General features: G+C 45.2%; 1 protein-coding gene across 2 annotated transcripts in view; it reads left to right on the forward strand.

Annotated features, from left to right (window-relative positions):
- The window catches only part of ITGAE (integrin subunit alpha E), an 874,109-nt gene that overhangs the window by 458,514 nt on the left and 389,944 nt on the right, over nucleotides 1-25,651 (forward strand). The window lies entirely within an intron of this gene.

Raw genomic sequence — 25,651 nt, forward strand, 5'->3', positions numbered from 1 at the left:
TCACTAAGGCCCTCATTCCGTACCGCCACCCGCCAGGCGGGAACCGGCATTTGGCCGCCATGCGGCCAAAATACCGCTTCCGGCATTCGGACATTCCCGCTGGGCCGGCGGGCGCTAACCAAGTTAGCACCGGCCGGCCCAGCGGGAATGGGGGCTGCAACACAGGAGCCGGCTCCGAATGGAGCCGGCAGTGTTGCGGCGGTGCGACGGGTGCAGTTGCACCCGTCGCGCTTTTCACTGTCTGCGAGGCAGACAGTGAAAAGCTTCATGGGGCCCTGTTAGGGGGCCCCTGCACTGCCCATGCCAGTGGCATGGGCAGTGCAGGGGCACCCAGGGGCCCCAAGACACCCGTTCCTGCCAGCCTCTTCCTGGCGGTGACAACCGCCAGAAACAGGCTGGCGGGAAGGGGGTCAGAATCCCCATGGCAGCGCTGCTTGCAGCGCTGCCCTGGCGGATTCGCCCAGCTGGGGGAAAACCGGCGGGAAACGCCGGTCCCGGTTTTCTGACCGCGGCTTTACCGCCGCGGTCAGAATGGGCTTGGAAGCACCGCCAGCCTGTTGGCGGTGCTTCCATCATTCGCGACCCTGGCGGTCAAAGACCCCAGGGTCAGAATGACCCCCTAAGTGTACTAGTATTACACACACTCATGACTATCCTTTTTACCTGGAATTAACCCGACACTGAGGCTAAAGGACCAAAGAAAAAAGGTTGAGTACACAAGTATTTACAAATGGATATATTGAGGTGTATTTACAATCCCCATGCACTGCTGGAGCACCAAATTTTTTGATGTTCCAGTGGCGCAGAGTTCAGACCCATATCTACGAGGCCACGCACAGCCACTTTGCATGGCTTTTCATGGCCGCGTAAATATGGTGTAAGGCAATGCAGCACAAGTCGCTGGGTTGCCTTCCTCTGCATCAGGGGGCATTCAAGGCACAGCAGTGGGTTTTCCCATGCAACATCTATTGGTTTTGATGCATTCCCAGATTTACAAGGCTCTGTAAACCTGGGAATACTGGGGGAGGCATAATCAGAATAAATATCTCTACTTCTCCTTGTTTTTTCCTATTTCTATGTGGGCTACATTCTGCAGCACACATAGAAAGAGCAAAACGCCTCCACGGAGTGTCCCTTCCTGTACAAAAACAACCCTGCGTGCAACAGAGGAACCTTGCACCTTTGTGCAAGGGTGCCTGCGTTGGCGCTAAGCAGTCCCTTGTGCACCAGTGCAGGGGGAGAGGACTGAAATGCACCACATTTTGTAAATAGGGTTCATTTCTGCCCTTTTTCTCTGGCGCAGGGCAGCAGAGCAAGATCACTTGCAGGCGCTTCCCTGCTCCACTTTATTGTAAATATGCCCCTAAGGGCCAGATGTAGGTAGGTTGAAAATTGCGACTTGCAATTTGCGAGTCCGTGCGACTCGCAAATTGCAAGTCGCAATTTGCTATGCAGAAAGGTGTTCAGACACCTTCTGCAACTTGCAATGGGGTCGCAAAGACCCACCTCATTAATATTAATGAGGTGGGTCGCAGTTTACGACCCCATTGCGAGTATGGGCACTCACGGGGATGGTGGCCTGCTGGAGACAGCAGACCACCATGTCCGTGACTGCTTCTTAATAAAGCAGTTTTTTTTTTTCATCTGCAGCCCGTTTTCCTTAAAGGAAAACGAGCTGCACTTGGAAAAAAATACCGAAACCTTTAGTTTCGTTTTTTTTCAGAGCAAGCAGTGGTCCATTGGACCACTGCCTGCTTTGAAAAAATATTTTTGTTTCCATTCACAAAGGGGAAGGGGTCCCATAGGGACCCCTTCCTGTTTGCGACTGGGTTACCATCCACTTCAAGTGGATGGTAACAGCGATTTCATTTGCGACCCCGAAAGCATAGCGATGCGAGTCGCAAATAGGAAGGGAACACCCCTTCCTATTTGCGAGTCGGAAATGCATTTTGCGAGTCGGATCCGACTCGCAAAATGCATTTCTGCATCGCGGAGAGGCTTTTGCGCCTCACAAATGGCGTTTTTCGCTGTTTGCGAGGTGCAAATCCTTTCCTACATCTGGCCCATAGTTCCTACATCTTACAGGCTAAATTATTTAATTTGATGAGAATGGGAGTAAACATATAAAGTCATTGTATCTTAACATTCTTTGAAACTATTTGTTAGTGTGCCACTAGTAAAATGTACAAGGCGTGGCAAATGTGTAAATATGAACATTTGTGAATCTCCCTCCAATCGTATTGATATAGGCAATCCAGAGGTTATCACCTAGACATAGAGCCAGGAGTGCAAGGCCAAATGCCCATTGACCTAAAACCAACATTAGTCATATCCCAAACGTACACTACACCACCACTATGGATGTGCTAGGCAGGGTCGTCTTGGAGATGCATTTGCAAACAGAGTAGGTGCAGGGCAGAACACCTGAGGAAGCAATGCCCGGACAAGGCCACAGCACAGTCCTAGGCAGACAGTAGGCAAAGGAATGACAACTCAGACAATTGAAGTGACACTAAGGGAGGAAAGCAGTATGGAGGGATTTTCTGCAAGCAGGTAAACAAAGGGTTTGAAACCTCAAATTCTCAAGGTGTGTGTGCGTGCCTGTTGCAGTGTTTGGGGTCATATCTATTGCTGTAGAGCTACACCAAAGATTGATTGGTTGATTGATTGTCCTTGGTCTGTGATAGGGTTTGCTGGGATGGAAAAGGTCCACAGCTTGGCTCCAAAGAATGTGGACCTTCTGCTTCCAGTTCCAGAGCTAGATTCTCCGGTTTGGAAGGGTACTTTATATTCACCCTCCTTTACTGAGCGTGAATGCCATCAGCTCAACATATACAGGATAGGTCTTTTTACCTGTTGCTTGCAAAGGGAGCACTATCTACTGTCTTCACCTGCTTAAATTTGCCTTTAGACGCCTGCAACTGACCATGTGGGGCATGGGTGACATTTGTAAGTTTACCGTACGTGTCTGTGTGTAATTGGATGGATATGGAGCGTATGAACTGTTGCAACTTAGACATCCATTCTGGATTTCTTGTAAGTGACTGATACATAAGATGGAGATTCAAGAGAGCCTGCCAGTCAGCATTGTAAATTGCAATGCTTCTCCAAAGCATTTCTGAGGTCTACTGGAGTGGACCAGACTCTAGATTGTGAAACATAGGAGACAGAAAAGCTTTTCTCACCTTCCTACTCATCACTTCAATCAGAAGTGTTACCCCTAGAGTGTAACTTGTGCAACCATCATCACTTACTTCAGAGGACCGGAAGTCTTTACCACCCCTATGGTCTCCTGTTCTCTGTTTCAGCAGCGGGAGACAGCACATTAGTCTTTACTTTAGTTTGTATGAGCATAGAAGTAGAAGAAGGACAGCCAATACATTGATCCTGCACCATTTCAGTGAATTGGAAGTCCTTCTTCTATTTCCATGAACCACTATGGAAATTAAAGTAGGGTTATTGCTCTCTCTATCTCCTGGCGGTTGTGCATGCTGCTCACCCACCATGCTGACAGTACAGCTGATGGGTAGGCTGCTGGAAGAGGTGGAGGAGTCTCCGGGTGGCAGTGGTGCTCTAGGCAGGGCCTGCCTCCCAATTTTGGGCACTGGCACTCATTTTACTTTACAAATGAAACACTGGTTACCCCCAACAGGTTGAAAAGTGGCAGAGTTGAGAGGCTTCTGCCTCTTTTCTGCCTTTTGTTTTGCGTTTCCTTGATAGGGAGGTCCCAACCCTCCTTTACCCTTCTCCTGACACTTGAAGTCATAGACTGTGGCTTACACAGTGTCAGAGAAATACACAAAAGTCAGGAATTGCCTGAAACTGGCCACAGAACTGGATATGTTTAATACACAAATTCTGGCTGCAAACCTTGTCTAACTATGGGCCTTAAATTAAATGACCAGTCAGTATACCTGGAATTTTTGCAACCTCCCAGAATAAACTGAGTTGACACCACTTGAGACAAGAATTCCACTGACTGCTGCTGAGAAAGAGAGAAGAGTTACTTGAAGTATTTTGGACAAACAATAGGCTGCCTTGAAAAGAGGATCGTGAAGTGCGGTGCCTGAATAATTAAATTTTATCCGCCATAGTGCACAGAAGGATCTGCATGGCCAGACCATGTGAACCTAGATGATTGCCCTGCATTGTACCCTGAAGAGTTATTACTTTCTTCCTGAATCTGTGCTGGCATATGGCCAGTTGGGGCCACTTCACATCCACAGATGCTTGCAGGTGAAGTAGCATTGTTAACTATGAAGGACAATCCAAACCAATGAGTGTATGAGATGCTTGGCAGTACGAGGCATCAAAAATGCAAGACCAGAAAGTGTGTAGGAAGGTCTAATCCTAAATGGAGATCGAAACTGCTATCAGCGGTTATCTATACCTCTGACTGTGACCACACCAATGAAGGAGAGTGGGCTTGTGTTTGAGCCTGAGGAAGATCCCTGGAAGAACATTCCCCTGTTCTTGTTTGGAGCGATTGAAACACAGCCTCCCTGACTGGTGGCCCTCACCTGTTCACCACAGAAAAGCAGAGAGAGCAGCAGAGTCATCTGGACCAGGGCAGAGCCAACATAGCCTTTCCCCATGGTTTGTGCATGGACACTCAGCAGCAGAAGTGATGCAGTGCCCACACTCTAGCTAGCAGAAGTAGGTACTGCCTGAGTGGAAGTGACTAAACGTACAATGGAAGAGTGAGGCATTCCAGGAAAAATACTAAAGTTTTTCATTTTCTACAAAATGAGTGCCTATCTTTCTTTAAATTGGTAGATAGTTAGGCGCGCGAAAAATCAGAAGAACACAACCCACCCATTACCCAGAGGTAATCTGTCTCCTGCTGCATTTGACTTCATCGTTAAGATACTCTTACCTACAAGAATGGCCTACACCAGCACAGCTAGGTTCCTCGGGCAATGATTACTGCCTGGTACAACACTGTGCCTTTTTACCCCAGCGTGTATGCAGAGTGGTTGAGTGATCTTTAGACAAAATATTGGGAAAAAAATATTGTGATACAAAAAGATCATGCCAAGAATTTAGGGACTTCAAAAAATATCATCGATAGGAATAACAAAGGTAAAAATATAATTTTGAGTGTTGTTTTTAATATCGTTGTCAAAAATATTTATGTAAAAAATATTGTTGAATTTAATATTGTTTTTAAGCGTTAAATAATACGTAATGTATTGTAGTGTGTTCAATTTTGTCTGTGTATTGTTTTTATTTGTGTTTTAGTAAGACATTTTTTATTTATTAAATTGTTGCTTTGTATTTTTAGTTCTATTAATGTATATAATTGATTATTTTTGGTAGCAGGATATTGGGTTTTTGGGGGGGATATGGATAGGGACAATTTTTAAAAAGTATGTTTTAAATTTAAGTTTAAGAGAATTGTTTTAAACATATGCAAATTAATAATTTCTAACTTTAAATGTATTTCATTATATACATATATTTAATATTTTTTAATTTGATGTTAATTAAGAAATGTATTAATGGAAGCACATTTAATAAGAATTTTAACTATTATAACATTAAAAGTATGTAAATGTGTTTAAGTAGAATATTTTGAAATATTTTTATGTTACAAATTGTAAATATTTTTGACAATATATATTTTTGTATAGTAATTAAAAAGTAATGTTATGATTTAAAATAAAAAGATAGATATATTAAGGTTTGTAGTTTAGATTTGTGTGTTTTTAGATAACATTTTAGTTTATGTTATAAAAGAAGTGGGAGTATATGGAGTACTGAAAGTGTATGCAATACCTAATTTGTAATATTTTATATAAAATGTTTTATTTTGAAGTGGATATTGTGAATTTAAACTCTTTAGTATCCAACACCTTCCCCAGTATGGTTAGATTTAGGTGGGAATAGTAAATGTCACCCATTGACTGTCTGATACTTTCCCCAAATTGGTTTAGATTGGAGTGGGAATAGTAAATGTCAACCCCTTTCGTGTCCAACACTTTCCCTCGATATAGTTAGAGTGGGGTGGGAATAGTAAATGTTACCCCTTTAGTGTTTAACAGGTTCTCCTAAAAGGTTTAGATTGGATGGCGAATAGTAAATGTCACCCCATTAGCGTGCAACACCTTACCCCGATATAGTGAGATTGGAGTATGAATAGTAAATGTTACACCTTTAGCGTCCAACACCTTTCTCAAATTGGTTTATATTTGTGTGAGGATAGTAAATGCCACCCCTTTTATTGTTCAACACCTTCCCCCAATATCGTCAGATTGGATTGAAAAAAGTTAATATGACCCCTTTAATTTCCAGCTCCTTCCTCAAATTGGTCTATATTGGAGTAGGAATAGTAAATGTCACCCCTTTAGTGTCCACCACTTTCCCCAAATTTTGCTTAATCAAGACGTTGCACATTTTTCAATTTTTATTTGTTTTAGATTTTGAATTATTCTATAGTTTTACATTTGTAATCATATATACTTCAAGTAAAAATAAAAAATATATACAGTTCTGTAAATAATAATTTTTTTAATTATTTAAAAATAATAAAATATCACGTACATCATATTTATATACATTTGTATATTATACATTTTCTAGTTTTATTTCTCCATTGATAACAATTTAAAATGTTTAGCTTTATTATATAAATATTTTGTACATTAACATGTTTTATTTGTATATATTAAATAATTCTCTATACATTACAATATTTCCATCATTTTATAACATTGTTTGACATATTTTATATGTTCAATAATTTCTAAAAAATTTTTAAACAATGTTTCAGCATTTTTACAACATTTCCCATTCATACTTTTTTTTGTTTGAATTGGTGGCGTTTTTAGGGTCGAGCCTGCGTTGCATGCGCTCGCGCATGTGTTTCGCAGCTAGACACTTGTATTTAGAAAAGGGCTCGGAGCCCTGTCAACTTCACGTCAGTGTTTTTTATTGGTTGGTGGGCTGCCCTAATAAAATCTGCTTGCTTTCATTAGTCGAAGGCACGCATATGTCATGCCTTTTCCGGTGGCTAGCCCTCCTCCAGCGCAGCGACCAAGTACAGAAAACATGCAAGGCTCGCTGTTTTCCATCGGACTCGTGGACTTTTTTTTCTCTAATTTACGACCCCGATCTCGCTTGGCAGAAGTCGAGCGCCTCACATACTTGATTTCACTTTTTCGGGTTATGTACATAAATGCACTTTTGCCCGATAGGTGAAAAGTCGGGTTAGGAGTTTACATCGCGATCAGCTCTAACATGAGCAAACGCGAGACCCGATGCATTGTAAATGCTTGTATACCACTTGCTTCTATTTTGTAATCTTTTTGTGTTATTTTTAATCTATTTTCCCGGAACCAGGTCATGGTATGGTGCTGCTTTCGTAGGAACAGGTAAGTCCTTTTTAGGATTTTCTTTAGGGCTTTGAAGGTACGTGGGTTTTAGGAAGGGGGGTAAAATTTTGCTACAGTGCTGTTTGTGGGTGTTTTGTATGTTTAGATGTATTGCTGATAGTGTTTTTCACTAGCTTGTCGTTATGCAATTGTGTACACTATGTTAGAAATATATCACTATGCTTTGTTAAAGGTTGTGATGTTCATTATATTTTGATGATTAACTGTTATGTATATGTATTTTTGGCAATGTTATATGTTTTGCAGGTCATTTAAAAAAAAAATTACATTACAGATTTTTGTCTATGAATGCTTTCTACGGGCATTTGGAGTTTACATTTTTTTTTTAAGGAAATCAGTCTTGGTTTAAATAAACTAGTGATTTTTACTTTGATTTCCTCTTTTTGGGTTTCCTGGAACAGTTCTTTTTTAAAACACTTTTCTGGGTTTTTATAGAACCTTGAACCTTGATACTTTGGATTGCTTTTTGGGATTTCCACCGGCTTCATTATATTTTAGCACTTTTTGAGGGGAATTTTGGATTTATCTAATTTTTTGTGGATTACTATTTTTATTATGTGGAAAAAGAATAAGATCTGCGGCTCCAGAACTTTGAGTTTGTTTTCTCTTTCATTTATTTTTGATGCGAAATGTGATATTATCTTCCTTATATCAAATGTATGTGATTGGTATGTGGAATTGTTTGGATTACGTATTGTCATTATTTCATGTGATGAACTGAGCATGATTTTACCTATTTTGGTTGGTGATGGATACTCTTTGTTGAAACGATATATATATCCATTAACAAGTTGAAGAAAGTAACAACGCTCACTTGGAAAATGAGGTGAAGTAGGCACACTTTACTGCTTTACTGCACGTTGTTCATAATGTGTTTCACCCATTGAACGGGCTTGATCACATGAACACAAAGCATTCAAGTGTATATTTTTAACATTTCGGGATGAACACAAACAAGAGACTAGAGTTTGCAGTCTTCGTCCAACATCAGATAAACTACGAAGGCCATTTTGTAACTTGAAAAATGTACTTGAGTGAACATATGAAAATAAAGTTTAGGCTGAGACTTACATTTCTATGGGCCTCATTAAGACTTTGGCGGTCTTTTGGTAACACCGCTGCGGTGGCGGCTGCCAAAAGACCACCATGTTGGCAGCAATCCAACCGCCATATTAAGAGTCACACTCTGAAGTCCACCGGAAAACAGCCAAAAATCCAACACCACCAGGACAAAGGAGGGCGGGAAAGAGACAGTTCCACCACCAGCACCTCCAGTCTTACGAAATTCCATTGACCAGATTATGAGCCAGAAATCAACACAGCAGTTCTTCCATGGCAGAAAACCATTGGCGGTGCGAACCGCTACTATCCAAACCCACTACTGTCAGTAAACAACACCACATTGGAAAATTTGAATACCCCACATCTGACACGTATACACACACCAGACACACCTACTCACTGCACTATATAACACCCCTCCACAACCTACAATCCTTAACAACAAAAACGCCATTCACATACACCAAGAGCAGGCAAATATACTAACATAGCACCTTTACATTATAGGCACATATAAACATCTCACTTAGCACACATCACACAACTGCACAGCCAACACAAAACACACATAACGAGCACACACAAACACCACAATTGTCCATCACTCACAACACACCACCTACACCCCACCAATCACCCTATACTGCACCCTTGCACACACAACCCCCCCAACACAACCACTACCATGTCCCCACAAAAGCACCCACGGTTCACAGACAAAGCGCTGAGGGTCATCATGGATGAAATTGTCAGAGTAGAGCCACAACTGTTTGGAGCACAGGTCCAGCAAACGTGGATTGCCAGGATAATGGAGTTGTGGCAGAGAATAGTCGACAGGGCAACCATCCAAGCACATGGGAGGACATCAGGAAGAGGTGGAACGGCATACAGGGGAAGGTGCATTCCATGGCATCATGAAACCAGATCACCGTGCACAATACTGGCAGTGGGCCCCCACCTCCTCCCCCACAGTTCACATCCTGGGAGGAGAAGGTCTTGGACATTCTTCATCCCGAGGGCCTAACTGGAATACCTGGTGGACTAAGTACCCACAACTACCATGGCACACAATTGTTGTGTCCTGCATGCTTCCTCGCTACCCAAATACTGCCCAATTCACTGTATGTGTCACTACACATCCCACCTATTCACCTAATGCCCCTTTCCTGCACACAATACCTCCACCCAGCCCAACTGCCTACACAGCTTTTGCCAAAGGCACAGATAGTATTGGATAATACTATCACTACGACTCCCACAATGCACTAACCCATCTACGTTAAACCTTGTAATGTGCACATCACGTGACATCTCTTGAATGAATGACTATTGTACTAGCTATATCACCTAGATGGTACGACTGAGGACCACTACATCGCACTGACAGCAATGCAATGGCACAACATAATGACAAACAAGCCTAAACACAGCAACAGCTCTGTGACAAATCCCAATGGCCACAAATCCGGATCCACAAACCAGAAATGGACTCACCGTGGTATGGAATGTAAGATGGCAGATACCATGCACAACATGCACAGACAGGACATTTCACCTTGCTTACTCACATACCCTCCCTCGCACTGGGACACCATGCTGCAGTGTCCACCCATTTCGTGCCACATCTAGCAAGCTTGAATAGTCACTAGGTAGCAGTGCTGAACATTCATGTGAACTATAAGACAGTACCAGAACTCATCCAGAGAGCTAAATTTATTGAACCAGAATCACACCAACCAAAATGGAGTATGGTACACATTCCACAGAACACTATCTACCACAAATGGTATGCTGTGCAGTATCTGTCATTGTCATTGCTGGGAATCATGTTAAGCCAGTGTATGCATCTGATATAGAAATACCCAAACACACGTTCAGTATTTAACTGTGTCTCACTCCATCCACAGGTACCCCTGCCAGTGCCACCAAGGAGAGGATACCAGAGACTGCCAGCCCTCCTCAGGATGATGGCCCCAATGAGGACAACACGCCTGGATGTCTGGACACCGACAACCTACCAGGCCCATCTGGGACACCTGGTCAGTATACGATTCCCTGCCTCACCCTGCCCACATCAATCCCCCCCACCCTGTGGCATCAACATCACAGCCAACCTTCATCCCCAAACCTGTGTCACATGGACTGTTCAAACTATTGTTTGCCCCACAGTACAGGGACCTGAGCTGCCCCCTCAAACCCCAGAAAATGAAGGTCCTGCAGACACTGGGTGTGGGCACACATTGCCAGGGGCACAGACACCTGGGGTCAGGGGGCACCTGAGGGAAGCTGTGGACCAGAGGAGGGGGCCTCCAAGGGCCTCCACTGACCAGGAAACCATCTCCCAAGCCCTGGGAGCATACCAAAGTTCCCAGGACAGAATCAACCATATCATCACCATGTTGGGGGAAAACCAAAGACTGCAGAGGGAATACCACCAGGAGGTCATCCTGCAGTGGCAGGTCCACAATGCCACCATGGCCTCCATTGCAGGGATGCTGAGGACATCGACACCACCCTGAATGCTTCCCCCACCCACCAACAGGACCCTCCCACTAGCAATCTAACATCTGAGCCATCTACATTGGTGGCAGCTAGTGGAATGGAGGCACTGCCAGGGGAACCACAGGCCTCAGACACCCTGTTGTATGTTTAAGTATAGTGAAAGGTTGAGGGGTGGAATGTAGAATGTGGGGAGATGGAACCTGGGGGTTGGAGGTTGAGGCATTCTGATATGGGAGACGGTTGAGAAAGGATGTGTGGACCAGCTTGAGAAAATAAACTTAAGAAATACAAGATTACGTGTGTCCTCATCTTTACATTTTGGCGACGAGGGAAAGGAAGATTCAATGAAAGAAGTAGTGGACTTTTAAAGGTTTGACAGGATGTACTCCAGGCGCACACTACGGAGGAGGTGAAGGAGTAGTACTTCACGCAATTTCAACAGAAGGAAACACATGAATTGAACGAGTGCGCGATATGGAGGCACGGCAGTGAAGGTGGGCTTTCAGTTTTTATTTTATTTTAGTGCTTTCTGTTCCTCCTTCTTCGCTGCCTTTGCCTGCCAGTTTGAACTGCCGTTGTGGGTTTGGTCACGCGGCCTAATTTAAACAACGCGCCGCGCGACATCCTTTTCTGGATCCTAGAGCGTGCTGTACATTCTGTGCTCTACGCGCAGTAGCGAATCTTCGCATCGTACCGGATTGAATTTAAGTGGAAGACTGCTGTGTTGAGGATTACATGAGGATTACATTAGCAATATACCTTACTTGTTTGCGCAGCCCTGTGTTGGAGTACACCTGTTTCTTGCTGTTCCTGCCGTCTGTGCTGTTCTCTGCATATTGTTCTGGGCGGAGCCGGGATTTTGTCTTCTAGACATAAACAGAGGACTATCGGATGGTTTCTTCTATTATTGTCACTAAAGAAGGTCTTTAAAGGAAAAATGCGGAAAAGGAACATCGTTGTGACAAATATTCATTAACTTTATGAACAACTAAAGTCACTTACATTAATTTCTTTTTATTTATTTTTTGTTTTTTCATATTTTTTTTTTCTTCCCCCTTTTTATATATAAGTATACTTATTAAAAGGAAAAGGGAGAAAAGATGCAGTTTGAACCTCCTGCAAAGTTTTTACAGAACAAGGGAGAACCACCATTGCATTGGACTAGGTGGAAGGAAGAGTTTTTGACTTATATGAAAGCTATTGATGATGACGAAATGTCACAAGATAGGAAAAAAAATATTTTATTACATTGTTTAGGCTCTCAGGGGCAGATGGTTTTCAGAACTTTACCACCAGTACTGTTACCAGATCATACGGAGGGAGAAGTGGACGTTTTCAAGGAAGCGCTAATGAGACTGGAGAAGAGATTTAAACCTACTGCAAGTCTGGCATTAAATAGATTCAAGTTTTATACTAGGGCACAGCATTCTGATGAGACATTTGATGAGTTTTTAACAGCACTACGAGGATTATCTATACATTGCAATTTTGGTGATATGACTGATGAGATGATTCGGAATCAAATTATAGTGCATGTGAAAAGCAGGAAGATCCAAGAACATCTGTGGGTTACGGGGGATCCTAAATTGCAAGATGTAATCTCTACTGCGAAAGCTCTAGAGCAATCTGAGAAGTGGATGAGATCTGTACAGGATGTCGATAAAGTTAATAATATAGAATCTGAGGTGGTGGGTGCAATGATGGGTAGTAATTCGAGTGGTAATCCTGGTTTCAAGAATACTGGTGTGGGTAAGAAATGGGTGAGACAAGATAGGATGGAGAAACTATCCTGTTTCCGTTGTGGTAGTGTGAACCATCTTGCATCGTCGCCCCAATGTCCGGCAGTTGGAAAAGAATGTATGAAATGTGGAAGGTTGGGACATTTTGCTCGGGTATGTAAAGATTTCAAGAAAAGTAACTATGTAGCCAAAGGGAAGATGGCGTGTGTTAGTAGTGGTAAAGATGGTCATGATTGGCTGAAGGGTGATAATGAGCAAAAGGGCATGGTGTTGTCACTCAAGCATGGGGATGAAATACGGTGCGAACAGATAAAACGACCTAGATGTGAGGTACAAATCGCTGGGAGGAGGCTGGAGTTAATGGCAGACTCGGGGTCACCTTGGACAATTGTTACACAAGATTATTTTAAGCAAGTCTTTGAGGGAATTTCGGAATTGACCGATTTGAAGGAACCAGATATTATTGCTGAAAGTTTTGAAGGGAGGACTATTGATGTGACTGGTTTTGTTGAAACTGTAATCACTTTTAAAGAGAGACGTGCCAATATTAAATTGTATGTTGCAGGTAAGGGGGTTAATGTCCTAGGATGGAGGGACCAAGGAAAATTGGGTGTAATTTTGAATCCCCGGTGTAGTGAACCTGTATTAGTGATAGAGTCCAGGGAGGCAACAGAGTGGATTACTTCTAAGTTTCCACATGTTTTCACTAGTAAATTGGGCAAATTGATCAACTACAGCCACAGAATTAAAGTCAAGGCTAATGCCAAACCTGTAATTCAGAAACTTAGGAATGTTCCCATTAGTGTCAGAGATGAATTAAAGAAGATCTTGTCAGATATGGTGAATGAGGGTGTGATAGAAGAGATTGAATCCTCTGAGTGGGTTTCTCCGATCGTTTTAGCACAAAAATCTGACAATTCTTTGAGACTGTGTGTGGATTTGAGAGCTGTAAATGTTAACATCATTGTGAACTGCCATCCTTTACCCAAGATAAATGAGGTCATTAGTATGTTGGAGGGGGCGAATATTTTTTCCACAATGGATTTGAGATCGGAGTATCACCAAATTGAATTAACGGAAGATTCTAGACATCTCACGGCGTTTATCACCCCGCAAGGGTTATACCAATTTAAGAGGATGCCGTTTGGATTGGCATCAGCAGCGTCAGTCTTCCAGAGAGCGATGTTTCATTTGTTTAAAGACATGGACAAATATGTGAAGTGTTTCCAGGATGATGTTTTAATTTTCTCAAAAGATGAAGTTGAACACAAACTGCATGTAGAAAATGTTTGTAAAGTGTTGAGTGTGAATGGTTTGACTTTAAGGGAGACGAAGTGCAAATTCTTCTTGAAATCTGTTGAGTACCTAGGTCATACAATTTCGGGAGAAGGTGTTGTACCAAAACGATCCCTAGTGGAAGCAATAGTAAATGCTCCTGCTCCTGATGATCGTGAAAAATTATTATCATTCACTGGCTTGTGTGAGTATTATAGTAAATTTATTGAGAATTTTGCTACAAAAATGGAGCCTTTGAGGGAGCTTACGCGAAAAGGAGTCCAATATGTATGGACAGAAAAACAGAGTAATGCATTTGAGAGGATTAAGAAAGAGATAATACAGGCGCCTACTTTGAGACCTTTTTGTGTGGGGGCACAATGCATAGTTACTGTTGATGCAAGCATGTATGGGATTGGTGGGGTTTTATCTCAGAGATGTGGGAGAGACAAATGGAATGTTACGTTTGCTTCTCGCACATTGACGGATGCAGAAAGAAGGTATGCAGTAATTGAGAAGGAATTGCTAGCATGCATTTGGGCTGTGGAGCACTTTCGGGACTATATTTGGTGGTCCAATTTCATTCTGCAGACAGATCATAAGCCTTTAGTAGGTATTTTATCTCCTGGGGGAGGTTGGAATGCCACTGCCCGTATTGCCAGACTTGTTTCCAGGTTGCAAGAGTATTGTTTTAAAATGGAGTATGTGCCAGGTAGAAGTAATGCTGTAGCGGATTGTTTGTCGCGTCTTCCACAGGATGAAGGGAAAGGTGTGAGTATTGTGGAAAGGGATGTGGTATCTTCTGTGTCTGGATACATGTCTGCCGAGTTTGGTAGTATACATGAAAATGAGTGGATGAAGTGTGATGAGGAGGATTTAGTTTTCCAAGAGGTTAAGAGATATGTGAGGGACGGTTGGCCAGGAAGGAATTGTATAGCTGCTGAGTTAGAACCATATGGTAAAGTTAGGGATGAATTGCATATAGAGAGTGGGTTGTTGTTTAAGAATGGGAAGTGCATTCCACCCAAGGGTATGCGAGATGTGATTTTGAAACTGGCACATCGTGGTCATCCTGGAATGTCTTCTATGAAAAGATTGATACGCACTTGTTTTTGGTGGCCTGGTTTAGACAAAATGGCAGATCGGGTTGTGAGGGAGTGTTGTGTGTGTGTAAATGCGGAGAAAATGCTGAGAACAGTACCTGCTCCCCTTGAACCTATTCCCTGGCCGAATTGTCCGTGGCAGAAGTTAGGTTTTGATGTTTCTGGCCCATTTTTTTCTCTTCCAACAGATACACGTTATGCTTTGGTGTTAATTGACTATTTTTCCAAATGGCCAGAGGTGAAGTTGGTTGCTCAGGTGACATCTGCAACTATTATTGAGTTTTTCAAGGAGGTGTTTTCTAGGGAAGGATATCCGGAGGTGTTGATTTCGGATAATGGCGTCCAACTGACTTCTGGTGAAATGCAAAGTTTTTTAAAATATAGTAATATCAAACATGTTACTACACCTCTGTATGATCCTCAAGGGAATGGTCAAGTAGAGAGATTCAATCGAGTTCTTAAGGTTAGTATTTGCTGGGCAAAAGGATTTGGGGGAATGTGGAAAGAGAAATTAAGGGAGAAGTTGTGGTATTATCGCATTACCCCGCAAAGTACCACGGAAGTGAGTCCATTCAAATTACTGAAAGGAAGACATCCTGGTGGTCATTCCAACCCTGGCGGTCCATGACCGCCGGGTTGGAGTACCGCGGGAGCACCGCCGACAGGCCGGCGGTGCTCCAATGGGCATTCCGACCGCGGCGGTAAAGCCGCGGTCGGACCGGCAACACTGGCGGGCTCCCGCCAGTGTACCGCCGCCCATTGGAATCCTCCAAGGCGGCGCAGCTAGCTGCGCCGCCGAGGGGATTCCGACCCCCCCTACCGCCATCCAGTTCCCGGCGGTCCCCCCGCCGGGCACCGGATGGCGGTAGGGGGGGTCGCGGGGCCCCTGGGGGCCCCTGCAGTGCCCATGCCACTGGCATGGGCACTGCAGGGGCCCCCGTAAGAGGGCCCCTAAATGTATTTCACTGTCTGCTGCGCAGACAGTGAAATACGCGACGGGTGCAACTGCACCCGTCGCACAGCTTCCACTCCGCCGGCTCGATTCTGAGCCGGCTTCATCGTGGAAGCCTCTTTCCCGCTGGGCTGGCGGGCGGCCTGAAGGCGGCCGCCCGCCAGCCCAGCGGGAATGTCAGAATTACCGCCGCGGTCTTTCGACCGCGGAACGGTAACCTGACGGCGGGACTTTGGCGGGCGGCCTCCGCCGCCCGCCAAGGTCAGAATGAGGGCCCCTGTGTCTAAATTGTGTCCGTGGTGGTTTAAGAAGAAACTGAGTAAGGACTGGGAGGATATCTCAGTGGAGGAAGTTAGAGAAAGGGTGAGGGGGAAACAAGAGAAATTTAAGAAGAGATATGATGACAAGTGGAAGGTGAGGGAACCTAGTTTTTCGGTTGGTGATTGGGTAAAGGTGCGTGAGCCAGGTTTTGTGAGGAAAGGTGCATCTAAGTTTGGCAGGGCTTTGAAGGTTGTAAAAGTGTTCAAAAAAAGTGTTGTTACACAGGATGGTAAAGTGTGGAATGTGAGCAGATTGGCAAAATGTGCTGGTAATTTTGAGTATCATGACGGAAATTGTGGAACTGATCCGTTAGTGATGTTTGGAAGTGGGATGCAATCTGGTGTTTGTATAAAAAAAGGGGCAAGTTGTGAACAACAGGAAGTCATGGAGAATGGTTCTTGTGAAGGAGAGGCTAATATGGAGTTGGGTGACAGTAATGGTAATGTTACTATGGATGATCATTCTGTTGTGAATTATCATCCTGTGAATTATAATTCTGTTGCGTCACGTGTAAAGTCCTATGTCAGGACGAGACGACAGCCTGCAAAGCTCAAAGACTTTGTTTAGAAAAAAGTATGGTGTTTACATTATGTTTTGATTTACAATACATTTTCTGTATTCTGTTGTTATATGTATTTTAATGTTTATATTTCTTTTGTTAGTTTTGTTTAAGGAGGGAAAGTGTGTTGTATGTTTAAGTATAGTGGAAGGTTGAGGGGTGGAATGTAGAATGTGGGGAGATGGAACCTGGGGGTTGGAGGTTGAGGCATTCTGATATGGGAGACGGTTGAGAAAGGATGTATGGACCAGCTTGAGAAAATAAACTTAAGAAATACAAGATTACGTGTGTCCTCATCTTTACACACCCCTTCCTCTGTAGCTGAAGAACCCCCCCTTGCAAATGTGGACATCCACCAAGACATCCAGCTGGAGCAGATGCAAAGACCAAACCCACTGCCAGGAAGTGAACCTCTCCTGATTTGTCTCCCTTGTGTGCCATTGAGACACTCTGTTGACTGTTCAATTATAATACTCCATTTTCCAAAGGAACGTGGACACTGGACCTGTGCAACCAACTGCTGTACCACCTACTCTGATGATGATCTACCATGACCTCACATATCACCTTTCTTTTGCCTCACAATTTCATGATATGCACAGTAAACACCATGGAACACAGCTACTGTATATGTGTCTTTATTAAAAGATCAACACATGTCATGTAATAGTGGTCCGGTAATGCCCCTACATCCAACAAGCAGTGTAATAGACAGCAGAGGGAGGCATCCTCAGCAGGTGACACAGTACAATAGATATGTCCCAGGACAGATGTCAGATAGTTAAAAATCCAGGTCCACACAAGGGTGTAGTCAGTATTCTAACCTGCAAAAATACCATGGCAGAGAGTATCATCAGGATGGACGGCATGATGCCGCACAAGCAACATATGCAGGTCATATATGTCGTGCCCACCCCAGTATACCTCATAAACAGGGGCCCCCAGATATTACCAGTCACAGATTATACATACAAATATTTTTACCTGCCGAATGTCATGCTCAATAAACTCTTCAGCTATCCCTTACCAATGGCTAACGACTATGAATGCCTCAAGCCATAGGTAACAGAGGCACTGAGTAAGATACCACAGCCAGTGGGTGGAATGACATGAGAACACGAGTATGCAGCAAACATAGCTCAATACTGGTCTGGCCATTTGAGATGTGAATGTAGGATACACTTTTTAGAGCTGAAACACTTTTTCTGTGCACCTTACATTCTATCAGTCAGCTCCAACAACTCACACATTAGGATAAGACCACATTACACCCCCACTGATGAATCAACTCAGGAGGTCTATTGTCACGAAGGATTGTGGATATACAAGACTTGCAAGCCACACTCAACATACCTGTATGTCACTGGAATTACTGATTGATGAGCTCAGTCCTAGAGTCAGCTGCACCTTCCTCCTCCGCCTCCTCATCACTTGCCATTTCAGCATTACCAGCCACTGGTCCAGCTGCCTCACCCTCATCAGCTAACAATGCTATCTGACATCTCAGGTATAGACTGTGGACCATGCAGCAGGCAACTATTAACTGGCAGAACTTTTGGGACTATTGGAGAAGGGCACCTACAAATAGGTACAGACACCTGAATCTGGCCTTCAGTAGGCCAAATATTCTTTCTATTAAACGCCTCGTCCTCCTGTGGGCCTCATTGAAACTGAGTTCCCCTTCCATGGCAGGATACCTCAGTGGTGTCAACAGACAATGAAGGTTAAGGTGCCAGAGTGACCTGGGTGCACACATGTAGGACCAGTGAAATAACATGTACAGTGACAGGGAATTGTGATGACAGGTTCCATAACAGTGAAACACCTCCATATGCATACATACCAAGGAGCCAGGCCCTTTCTGTGCATAGTTGTGCCATCGTGTGGGGCATTGCTTTTCCTCAAAATGTAGGAGGCATGCACAGATCCAGGAAACTTGGCTGTGACTTGTGAGATGTACTGGTCTGCCAGGCACACCATCTGAACATTTATGCAGTGGTAGTTCTTCCTGTTCCTATACACCTGTTCATTGGCACTGGGAAGGACCAGGGCTATATGGGTGCTATCAATGGCCCCTACCACATAATGAATGTGTCCCATATCATAAAAGTCTGCCTTCACATAGGCCAGGTCGGCACATTGGGGGAACCTGATGTAGCTGTCCAGTTGTTTTAACAAAGCACACAGTACATCCTTCAACACCAGACTGAACATGGGCTGAGACATCCCTGCTGTTAAGCCCAGTGCATTCTGAAAGGAGCCTGTGGCAAGAAAGTGTAGCACTGACAGGACTTGTACTGTGGGAGGGATGCAATAGGGATTGCGTATGGCTGGCAACAGATCTGGCTCTAACTGTGTACATAGATTCATGAAGGTTTGATGAATCAGACGATAGGTCTGGATGACATGCCTGTCCTCCATGGTTGCAAGGTCAACTAGTGGACGGTACAATGGTGGTTGTCACATTCTCCTCATGGCAGGATATCTAGGTTGAGAGGAGAGAATGTACATTGAGTAAAGCATTTAACACATGTAAGCAGAACATGTTAAAATAGCACACACCTAACATCGTAGGACACTGCCGACATATACTATTACGACCATGTTGAAGCACTCTGGACACCATCTATGCAGCACACTGCTGTACATGTAAGTCGAATAGGACAAATGTCACATGTCTAATGTACCATATGTGGCTGACTGAGGTGTCCTGCACTGATCAAAAGAAAAAGAATTGAATATACCAATATAGTGCCATCGCCTATGTGCCTCCGAGTGTCTGTACAAGGCCATCATCAGATATACTGCCACATCACGTCACTGTGTCATGACTGTCACAATATTTTGCACTACCATGATGGCACAACATAAGCTTACTCCTCCATTTGGGCAATATGTGCATGGCACACTTATTTTGGCACATCAATGCTTTATATGTGCACAAAATGGCAGTCTCCTGTCCTGCTGAAGTGGACAGTTGGAAGTGCACCGATGGATGGTGTCACGGCGGCAGGCGCTTGCAACCGCCATGCTACTTTTCATTGATTAACATTGCTGCCTGTGGCGGACTGGGGCCAATGGAGATGACTGCTTGCGGTGATAGTCCAGTACATGGCGGCCGTGACCGCCATTTTCTGCAGCCTTGCTCACTTGAGTCCTGACACTGTTGCCAGCAACACCTCCACGACCTGAGCTGCTGTGTACTGTCTCTGGGAGCCATAAAGTCACGTCCTGCAAGTGATAGGGCCCTAACCTTCACCCCAGAAGAGCTGGAGAAGCTTGTGGAGGAGGTCCTACCCATGTATGGACAGCTATATAGGGCACCAGAGGAGCAGGTGAGTCCAATTCCTTAGTCATGTGTGATAGGGGTCTGTGTGATGGTGACTCATGCAAGTTTAACGGTGAGGGAGTATATGCATGCAGAGGGCAGAAAGAGAAGCCATGTGAGCAAAGAGGGTGGGTATGTGTGGGCACTTAGTGAGCCAGATGTGTATTGACCACTGCTGTTGGTGCCAGTGTACATGACTTTCTACTTCTGTCTGTGTCATCCATGCAGGTGAACACCCATCAGAAGAAAGGGATGTGAACGCCCATCAGAAGAAAGTGATGTGGTGTTCCATCGCCAAGCAAGTGCAGACCCTGGAGGTCCACAGACGGCGGAGCACCCATATTTGCATGGGGGGGGAGGACCTGAGACGCTGGGCCTGGAAGACTGAAGAGGCCTAACTGGGGATGTCCTCCCAATGAGGACATCGGAGCTGACCCCCTAATGGCCCACATTTTGGCAGTGGCCTACCCTGAGGTGGGTAGGCATCTGAGGGCAGCACAGCAACCACATGGGGTGAGTACTGACTGTGTCCTGGGACTTGTCTCTGGTTGTATGGTGTTAGCTGCCTCACTGTAGCTTATGTGACAATGTAGTCAGTGCAACATGTATGTAGACTAGTGGACATGGGTAGTATCCACCCGGCCTGAGTATTAGTTGTAGATGTGTTTTCATGGTTTGCTGTCAGTGGATGTACATCTCCTATATCAAGACATCTCCATGTCCGCATGTAGAGATGGTCAAATGACAATGGCACATGTGTGCCTCCATCCTGACTTTTCTATGGATGTGATCCAGTTTTTTACCCATTGCGTATGACCTGGTTTATCCATCAGCATTTGAGCATTAGTGACTGTAAGGAGTCAGTTCACTCCCATCTGTAGTGCTCACCTGTATTAGCATCTGGGTGACACAGGGACTATAGACCTCAAGTAATGGTACTGGTATTGGCTCCATGTGAGGCAGCCATTACATTTCCACCACTGATATAGGCTGTATGGGACTAGACTTATGGCTTGGTAGTTGTATCCCCATATGATGTTCATCTTCTATCTATGGGGTATGTGAAGGTTGCAACAGTAGGATAAATTAAATTGGGTGTATGATTGCAATCATCATGCATTTCAAGGTGCTAGACTTGTGGGGATGTAACCTTGAACCCAATGGGATAGTACTAGAGGTGGTAAGTGCTTAGGCAGACCTCGCCATTGACAATATGTAATGTAAATGCCATGTATGCCAGTGCCCTAGGAATTACAGTGCAACATAGCTTAGTTGTAGCCCACATCATGTTTCAATGGTTACTTGGGGGCACATCTGATGGAGTGGAACAATGACTGATTCCCTTGGCCTAGCTGAAGTGGGTGAATTGGACAAGATTCGGTATTGTATGACTTATGAGATGTTAATGTGAAATATTTGTTGTGTCTTCTTTCATGAAGCAACCCTATGTAGTGGAAGGATCTGTTTTCAGTGCCAAAGCAGTTGTGTTGGTCCATATATGCATAACGCTTGCATGTCTTTTCCGTTTGACATGTATGTTGTCAGGACTTAGGCACAGGTCATATGTGTGTTCCTGAAGTTCATCAGTTGGGACACTGCACTCAGTGATTGAGCATGGATGTGTAATGTGTGTAATCCGGGCCATTGTAGATGCACTTAGTTGTATGAATAGTGGTGGTATAATTGGGTCTGGTGTCTGCAGATCTTCCTCTGTGATTGGGTCTGACCTATCACATGCATGTCCCCCAGACTTGTATTCTACACATCAGATGTCACCTGTATGGGTGTCCAACTGGTAGTGGCTATATCTTTTATTAATTCACGATTGGATTTTTTGTACAGTGCCATGTCAGCCATGCTATGTGACAGGCATGTGCTGTGTGTTGTGTGAGTGGCGTAGCCTTCACTATCATGAAACTTTACTAAGTACATGGACTGATAAGGTGTAGTAACTGTGCAGGACTGATGTGTTTTGTTCAGTCACCTGCACTTCCAATAGGTGATAGGAGTATGGAGAGGTATGATGAGGAATCAGGTAGTCGTTTGTAATTCAGCCAGGGCATGATGTGCATGCAAACATGGCTTTGGTAGTGATCATGTGGATGACTCCAGTCGTGTTGACTTACTTGGATTTAGATGTGGGTGTGAGGGTTGGCATACAGGGTTGGATAGTGGTGACATGTTGTGACATGATGTAGGATATGTGTATTTGCACCAGAGATAGCCTAGCCAAGATGTGTATTCCTACAGACATTCATGTCTAAATGTGTGTATGTGAGGTATATGTTGACCCTCTCTCTCTCTCTCACTCCCTCCCTTCCTCCCTCTCTCGCTCTATTTGTGTGCATCAGCATTGGCAAGCAAAGGAGACGGGGCACAGGTTAGTGGGAATGCTACAGGCCACGGGACCCAGAGTGCTGCTACCAGCGACATCGATGGACCCAGTGGCATGGAGGGCGAGCGAATTGCCACGGGGGAGACAAGGGGCCAGATGTAGCAAAACGGCAATTTGCGACTTGCAAATTGCGAGTCCCTGCGACTCGCAATTTGCAAGTCGCAAATTGCTATGCAGTACGGTGTCTCAGACACCGACTGCGACTCGCTATGGGGTCGCAATGACCCACCTCATGAATATTCATGAGGTGGGTCGCAAATTGCAGCCCCATAGCGAGTATAGTCACTCGCTAACATGGAGGCCTGCTGTCGTCAGCAGACCTCCATGTTCGTGACTGCTTGAACAATAAAGCAGTTTTTTTTTTTTTAAGTGTAGCCCGTTTTCCTTACAGGAAAACGAGCTGCACTTAAAAAAAAAAAAAAACCTTTAGTTTCCCTTGGACCACTCCCTGCCCTGAAAAAATATTTGTGGGTCCAGTCACAAACTGGAAGGGGTCCCATGGGGACCCCTTCCAATTTGCGAGTGGGTTACCGTCCACTTCAAGTGGATGGTAACTGCGATGCCACGCGGTCGCAAATGGTATTGCATCCCACTGCGAGTCGCAAATAGGAAGGGAACACCCCTTCCTATTTGCGAGTCGGAAATGCATTTTGCGAGTCGGTTCCGACTCGCAAAATGCATTTCTGCATAGGAAACTGCGTTTTGCGACTCGCAAACGGCAAATTTTGCTGTTTGCGAGTCGCAAACAGTTTCCTACATCTGGCCCCAGTTCTTTAACATCATCATCGGAATCCTCCTCCAGTGGACACTCCATAGCGGTGGCAGACCCTTCTGGGACCACTCCAGCACCATCTAAGTCCGCCACCACCCTTCTAGCACTGCCCTCCTGGTAGCTCCCCCCCAGTTGTCTGTGCCAGGTCGCCCAAGAGAGTGGGCGCCTCGTTCGCCACAGGCACCTCTGTCCCTGCCCCAGTCAGCCCTGCTGCCCTCAGTGAGGAGGCTATTGACTTCTTGAGGTCCATCTCTTTGGGTCAGTCGACCGTCGTGAATGCCATCCAGGGACTGGCAGCTCAAGTCCAGCTGAGCAATGCGTTCCTGGAGGGCGTTCACAATGTACTGGCTGGCCTACAAAGATACTTTCATCCTCTGGCCTCCACACTGACGGAAGCCAGTCACTGTTTGTCTACCATCCCCTCCCCCCCACCTCTTCCCAATCCCAAACCCCAATTCCCAAACCCAGCCAAAGCACACAGACAGACAAGCATGCTCCCACCTCAACATCCAAGGCTACAGCTGACAAGCACTACAAGACCTACCACCAGCATACACACAGGCAACACCCACCTGCAAACACACGTGCATAGACTCCTCCACCACCCCCACCTTCACAGACACTACACCAGACACACCTGCAGACACCCCAACAACATTCACGGATACAGCTACAACTCCTATCCTACCCACAGTCAGCACAATAGCAGACCCTCGGACATCCACCCCAGTCACCACATCTGCAGCGACCACAACCACCAATAACTCCACAGGCAGCACATAGTCCATACCTGCAGACACCACGCCAGCAGACAGTCACCCATCCAGCATGGCATCTATCAGCACCTCCTCCCCTCTCCCAAGACACATAAACGTCCACACTCACCCACCCACCCAACAGACACCCAGCACCCACAAGCATTCCTCGCACTCACATGCACTTAAGACATCCACCAAGACACCTCCTACAACCACTCCCTCCACTCCCAAACCCTTTTGCCATGTGTCTAAAAAGGTGTTCCGCTCTGAGTTTTCCCTCTTCCTTACTCCTCTCCTACCCCAGTGATGCCCCCAATGGTCTGTGTCCCTCCCCAAGTCTAGCCCTTCCACCTCCAAGTCCTCCCCTCCCCTTGCTAGTACCCATGCCCCTCCCCCTTCCAAGAAGTCCACCCCTCCTAAGTGTTCCCAGCCCTTCCCTAAAGCTTGCCGTAAGCCCCCCTCCCAAGCTCAAGCTCAAGCCCAATAACCCCCCTCCCAGACCGAAGCCCAAGCCCCCTTTTCACCCCACCCCCAATTCCTGAGGTGCCTGCCCTCTTGATGCCTCTACCCTGTGGTGGTCATTTAGGAGTCAGGAGTCACTTAGGGGCACACAGAAGTGACATTTGTGCATTTTGCACTTGGCAAATTGGACTGGCATAAGGCCTTTTATCTTGTACATTGTTATTTATTTATTGGCATATTTATATATTTAATATATCTGGGCCAACCAGTTGTTGGTTCGATGGTAACATATTTATCATGCCTTTATTTCTTTCTGTTTTGGTCTTCACCTGCTTTGGTTTGTGTGTGAGTGACGTGTGTGTGTGGTTATATGTCGGAACCACAAGTGCTTTAAGCACCCATTGCTCAACAACGTGGTCGGAACAACAACCTTATTCTTATCACTAATGCCTTTACCACGAATGCCTTTATAACAATTTTTCGTTGTAAACGCATTCCTGGTAAAGGCATTAGTGATCAGCATGCACGGTTCCAGCATGCTTCCCCTCTAGCCCCCAACCCCAAAAATTACTGTGACCCCCCATCCCCACAACTACCCCAACCCCCACCCCCAAAATTACCACAACCGCAATCCCCTCTCCCCTTAAACTTAAACCACCCCAACCTCCAACCCACCCCTTAAACCTAAACCCTGACCCCCCCAAACCCTAATCACCCCCAGCCCCCCACCCACCCCATAAACTAAAAATACCCCAAGTCCCCACCCCGCCCCTAAAACCTAAACATCCCAACCCCCAACCCAACCCACCCCTTAAACCTGAACCCCTCCCCTACCTCCCCCAAACCCTAATCACCCCGATCCCCCCACCCCCGAAAAAAACAGCCCCAGTCCCAGACCAATTTACCTCCTCCTTCACCGTGTCGACCCCGACTCCCTTCTTCTGTACCTTAACCACGCATGTACGTGGTTCAGACATACGTGGTTACGGTACGAAAACCAGGAAGTCGTGGAAAACGAAAGCATTTTTT

The sequence above is a fragment of the Pleurodeles waltl genome, chromosome 3_1 (assembly GCF_031143425.1).
Source record: "Pleurodeles waltl isolate 20211129_DDA chromosome 3_1, aPleWal1.hap1.20221129, whole genome shotgun sequence".
Taxonomy (NCBI): Eukaryota; Metazoa; Chordata; class Amphibia; order Caudata; family Salamandridae; genus Pleurodeles; species Pleurodeles waltl.